Source organism: Megascapheus bottae, chromosome 13 (assembly GCF_031878675.1).
Source record: "Megascapheus bottae isolate mThoBot1 chromosome 13, mThoBot2.hap1, whole genome shotgun sequence".
Taxonomy (NCBI): domain Eukaryota; kingdom Metazoa; phylum Chordata; class Mammalia; order Rodentia; family Geomyidae; genus Megascapheus; species Megascapheus bottae.
Window position 1 is genome coordinate 24207286 of NC_143521.1, and position 6743 is coordinate 24214028.

The window sequence follows — 6743 nt, forward strand, 5'->3', positions numbered from 1 at the left end:
TGCAAAAGAAAAATTTGAAGTAGTATTCCTTATAAAGACATTTAAGTAATATTTGTATCATTTCCTCTACTGGCTTTGAAAATAGCAACATACCTATTATGAAGACATTTTCCTCATTTTTGACAAATTTATGGTTTGGAATTATATTTTAGGGATTCAAAAGTAAATTACACAATTTATACGACTGTTTTAGAAACTGTATTATTTTTCACAGTTTCAAGAAGTTTCACACAGCATCTATTAGGAAACATTAATATAACACTATTCCTCTTCCTAGCCCATAACAAATCTATTAACTTTTTAAAGATATTTTAGCTGCATTTTATAAAGAAGTAATATAATTTGTTCTCAGAATAACTCAATAACATGTATTTCATCTATCCTTTTTTGAATGGAAAATCTACATCCTACACTTTTGTCATACTCTACCACTTGAGGCACAGCACCACTTCTGGCTTTTTCCTCTGTATATGGTATTGAGGAATTGAAGCCGGGCCTTTGTACACGCTAGGCAAGCACTCTACCACTAAGCCAAACTCTCAGTCCCTCCTGAGCTTCATTTTAAGAAATGATCATGACTCAAAAATAAATTAAAGACTTAGAATACAAATTACATTTTATTTGTGGTGAAAATAACATGTGCATAATTGGAGTGGAGTTGCTGAATCCTAAGGTAGTTCATTGTTTAATTTTTTGAGAAAGCTTCATACTGCTTTCCAAACTAGTTGAACAATTTTACATTCCCACCAGCAGCATATTAGGATTCCCTTACAGCCTTCTGGTCATTCTAACTAGAGTATGTATACTATATACACACACCTACAATGACATTTTACTCATCCATTAGCATTTGCAAAGAAATGGAATGGCCAGGAAAAAAATCATTATGTTAAGTAAAATACATCAGGCACAGAGAGAGAAAGAATGCATTATACACTGGTAAGTATTTTGGGTGGATAAAGAGAATAAAAATGTCTTAGTAGAAATAGGTAGAGTCAAGGGAAAATTCAAATTGTGTAAGACCTTAGAAAGGCAAGGTTAAAGTTCAGCAAAGTAAAACCAGTACGAAGAAGAGGAACAGGGGTCAAGGGGAAAGGGATTTACAAAGAAAAGAGGTTGATAACACATTCAAGAATCCAATGTACAGCTTACAAACCAAGGGGGAAAAGTTGTGTAGGTAGGGATGGAAAAGAACGTTGAAAGAAGTGACACTGATAAAAGATTTATTGTATTCATAAATTTTCATTAAATGAAAACTCCTTTGTATAACTATGTAAACATAATTTTTAAATATAAACAAAAAGCCTGTTTTTCTATAGAGTATAGAAATTACTTAGTAAGTCTATATCTAGTGAACTTCCAGTAAAATGTTCAGATGCAGCCTGGAGTTTGGCCTAGATGTAGAATGATTGCCTAGCACACACGAAGACCTGGGTTCCATCCTTGGTACCACATGCTTAGAAAAACCCGAAGTAGTGCTGTAGCTCAAGCGGTAGAGCTCTAGCCTTGAGGAAAAGCCATGAAGAATGCTCAGGCCTATTTAGGTCAAGCACGAGGACTGGTAAAAAAAAAGAATAGTTCAGATGCAAATAGCTCAAATCTCATTTTAGTTACTCAAGGGATTGCAACACTGATGTTCTTACCCATAATGCTAGCAACTCTGACTGATGTCTGAGAATTGCTGACAGGAGCCAACAAAATCTTGAGACTACCTTTAACAAATTTAACAAGAGGGCAAATCTGAACAGGAATGCAAGTCCTACAGAAAAAAACCCAGAATCAGGAAAAGAAAAATTTAAAAATGAAGAAGAATGTCCCTGTTTCTGGATGATTGGGTAAATGCCCAGCAGTGGAATTGCTGGGTCATAGGGGAACTCTATGTTTAGTCTTTGGAGGAACTGCCATACTGCTTTCAATAGTGGTTGAACCAGTTTGCACTCCCACTAACAGTGTAGTAGTGATCCCTCCTGGCCACGTCCCCTTCAGCATCTATTGTTACTAGTTTTCTTGATCCTGGCCATTCTAACTGGAGTGAGGTGGAATCTTAGAGTTGTTTTGATTTGCATTTCTTTTATGACCAGAGATGTTGAGCATATCTTCATGTGTCTATAGGCCATTTTTGTTTCTTCTTCAGAGAAGACTCTCTTTAAGTATTTGGCCCATCTTTTAATGGGATGGTTGTTACTTTGGAGATTAGTTTTGGACTGATTTAATTTTTTGAGCTGTTGATGTATTTTAGATATGAGGCCTTTGTCTGTTGTATGGTTGGTGAAGATCTTCTCCCACTCCGTAGGCTTCCTAATTAGTTTACTAGCTATGTCCTTTGCCATACAAAAGCTCTGCAGTTTAATGCAGTCCCACTTATCCAGCCTTTCTCTGATTTGTTGTGATTCTTGATCCTTATTAAGAAAGTTTCGACCTGTGCCAAAGAAGTCTAATGTATCTCCTACTCCTTCTTGTAAAATTTTCAGAGTGCTAGTAGATTTAGTATGCCCTTGTTTCTGGATGGTTGGATAAATGCCAAGTAGTGGAATTGCTGGGTCATAGGGGAGTTCTATGTTTAGCCTTTTGAGGCACTGCCACACTGCTTTCCATAGTGGTTGAACGAGTTTGCACTCCCACCAACAGTGTAGTAGTGATCCCTCCTGGCCATATTCCTTCCAGCATCTGTTATTATTCGTTTTCCTGATCCTGGCCATTCTAAATGGAGTGAGGTGGAATCTTAGCATTGTTTTGATTTGCATTTCTTTTATGATCAGCGATGTTGAGCATTTCTTCATGTGTCTATAGGCCATTTTTGTTTCTTCTTCAGAGAAGACTCTCTTTAAGTCTTTGGCCCATCTTTTAATGGGATGGTTGTTACTTTGGAGATTAGTTTTGGAGTGATTCAATTTTTTGAGTTGTTGATATATTTTAGATATGAGGCCTTTGTCTGTTGTTTGGTTGGTGAAGATCTTCTCCCACTCTGTAGGCTTCCTAATTAATTTACTAGCTATGTCCTTTGCCATACAAAAGCTCTGCAGTTTAATGCAGTCCCACTTATCCAGCCTTTCTCTGATTTGTTGTGATTCTTGGTCCTTATTAAGAAAGTTTCTACCTGTGCCAAGGAGGCCTAGTGTATCTCCTATTCCTTCCTGTAAAGTTTTCAGTGTGTCAGCTTTTACCTCCAGGTCTTTGATCCATTTGGAGTTAATTCTAGTGCAAGGTGACAAAGAAGGATCCAACTTTAGTTTTCTGCAGGTGCTTAACCAGTTCTGCCAGCACAACTTGTTGAAGAGGCTGTCTTTCTTCCATTCTATTTTCTAGCACAACAATGTTCATTGCAGCACTATTCACCATAGCAAAGATATGGAACCAACCTAGATGTCCCTCAGTTGATGAGTGGATCAACAAGATGTGGTATTTGTACACAATGGAATTCTATGCTGCTGTCAGAAAGAATGACATTGCCCCATTTATTAGGAAATGGAAAGACTTAGAAAAAATCATATTAAGTGAAGTAAGCCAGACTCAAAGGAACTTTAGGCTCAATGGTTTCCCTCATTTGTCATAATCAGTAGAAACCTTGATCTCTCCTAGCAGAGATTTGCAATAGAACAAAACCTAGAATACATAAGGCCATAGAGTATGATGCTAATTGAAAGGACCTCTAGGATATAGAAACAAAAGGCATATAATGAGTGATTGTTGTCCTTAACGTACTATGTTATCTCTCATCTCTTTTGTTATCCCTTGATTATCTCATATTGTTACAGTATCTTACTTTGTTATCTGATATATTGGATATATTCGTATTTGGTTATTTGAAATTGGATATGGAAGGGGGAAAACCATGAGGCGTGAGGGTGGGGGGACGGAAATGGGGACCAAGACATGAGAAATGGTATCAATGTACGTGAATTAGCGTACCTTCTATCTGGCAAATATAATGTAATTATAATAAAAGTATATGAAAGAAAAGAAAGTCCATGTCTAATTATTTTACAAAAGTCATTGAAAAGAGGCATTAACATAAAACGATTGACAAAATGGAGAGAGTTTGCAACTGTCTCCTTATTCTAGTGTGTGTGCCTGTCATTGATAGGCCTATGTGCAAAATTACCAGAATTCCTGTGTTTTCTCTCTGGAGATTTCTTTCTTTTCCTATTCAGTGGGGTAACATTTATTTCAGTGTTCCTTTTTTCCTGTTAAGCTTTGAAAAAATAATACAGCAAACTTGTACTGCTGTTATATAATTAAGAAACCCTGGAAAGACCTAAACAACTCCTGAAAGTATTCAAAAGGTATATTTTTCTTTCACATCAAAATGAAAATCATGGTTAACACAACACAAAAATGCAAAGATATCAACTGTTAAAATACCAAAAAACTAGTGTTATTTGAAAATAATTGCCAAATTTACTAACTAAATTTTATTTGTTAATCAAAGAGGAACCCTTGACTTTTATGTTTTCTTTCATGCATGGCTGACAGTTACATCATTTTTTTGTTCTATTAGATCAAATAATTACTACATTTTAAATATTTTCTCTTCAGTTAAATTTTACTGAAATTGAGTTTTGTCATTTAAGACTGAGGGTTTGCCAACTGTAACAATCTTTACTTACAAGGCAAATATGCATGTCTAACTTTTATTCTCTTCTTCCTAGTTTATTGTTAAGATTAATAGATGTTTTTCAGAAAGCAAGGTACATAAATATTTTTTCCTTTGATTCAATTTAGCCTACTAAGTTTTCCTAACTTCCTACTCCATTTGCCTACATAAATATCTTCCTGTAAACTATCAGTTTTTTCCCAGCTGTTCGATGAGTTTCTCAAAATAGAAAAACACCCAGTTGGGAATTTGTCTTCTCATATTACATACATGTATACCAGATATAATTCATACAAGATGGAGTTTTGTTCCCATTTGAGCCTATAAAACCACGTGGAATCACTCAAATTAAGCAAGGATCCTTTTTCCAGTATATTAGGAACCCTATTCCAAGTCTGTAATTGAGCAGGTTGAAGACTTTTAACCATGGTCAGCTGCTTATAACTTCCGCAAATGAAATTTTATCCTCTATACCACAAAAGGTTAGAAATTTCTTCCAGTAGTTTGTGATGCTCGTCAGGTTTCTTTTCTTTAATTTGTATTTTTTGGATATTAAAGCCTCAGGAGGACATCAGTGTCCTGGATGTTTTATAGAGTTTCTCAATCATATTTGCGTGTTGACTCTACCTGTACTTGTATTTGTGGTAATGATCCAAAGACCTTTATACTGTTCACAAAAGTCCTTGATTAGATACTGGCACTGGTTTGCTTACAGGACTGCACTTTATGGTATTTTAATAATCACTGTATAGTATTGTCTCTTTTATTACTTGAGGACATATCTATTGGACATCCTGTAAGCTTTCATAAAAAATTGAAAAAAAATCCAACAGTGATTACTGTATTGCAACTTCACAGGTCTCTATTTGCAAAGTCAATTAGTACTTCCATTATTATAACATTTCTTGCTAATCATTTACAACCATGGACACCTACTTCAATCTGACTTCAAAATATTTGTCCCTGAACAGGTACTAAAATCCTTCTATGTATTGTTTTTTTTTTTTGCTGTGGAGAAATAGCACAGTGATCATGAAAGTAATTGTCTAAACTGACAATGTATCTGAACAGTCATTTATGCATCATGCACCCAGACTTTGAAAGATTATCTATAATGTGATTTACCACTAATTATATAGATCAATAAAGATGTTATGCTTGGATTGTTTTTGGTGTGGTAGTGATAAAAATCTAGAGAAACTAGAAAAATTATGTTCCCAATAGAGACAAGTGATTAAATATAAGCGTTAATTATATCATCAGTATTGTACAACTACCCAAGGCTCATCACAGGAAGAGAAAAAAGAGATAAAGACCTGCTGTTTCCTCAGGATTATATTACCACCATTCTTTACTTACAGGATTAAATTTGTACATTTATAAAATACAATTCACACAAATGAAATAAGCAGAACTAACATTGAAATAATTATTAAACATTAAGACATCCTATGACAGCTCCAAGGTACAATTCACTGCAAATGATTTTAGACATCAGATGCCACAAGAGATATCTTTTTCTTTCTTTCTTTGAAAGTCATTACTAACTTATATAAAAGCTGTCACAAATACTTAAAACCATGTCTTCTTGAAGCCACACATGCGGGAAATTTTCCATTGCTGCTCCATAAGAGAATTTAGGCTTAAATCAAAGAAATCCCTTTATTTTTCCTTAAATAAAGACTGGAGACATTAGCATCCCATTATGAGAAATAGCCCAATTTTATGTCTAGAATATCTGTATTTTTAATAGCAACATCTTCTCTACATTCACCTACTCCCTTCCTTTCTCTTTCTTTTATATGTGCTGGTATCAAATCAGTATCCTATCATCCACTTACAGCATTGATATATATATATATATATATATATATATATATATATATATATATATATATATATATATATATATATATATATATACACATATGTGTGGGGAGCCGGATGGCACCTGTTTCCTGCCTCGCTCCTTGTAACTTATTTGGTATGTGAGTGCGAGGCCTTTACTCGTTACTAAGTATCAAGTTGCTCTTCAGTCTGCGCATGACGAAAAAGGGTGTGACCAATCCCGAGTCTCAAAACGGCCTTAGCAACAGAGCAGCCAATGGTAGAGAGCCCTTTGTTCCTTGGGCCTATATAAGCAGTTGCA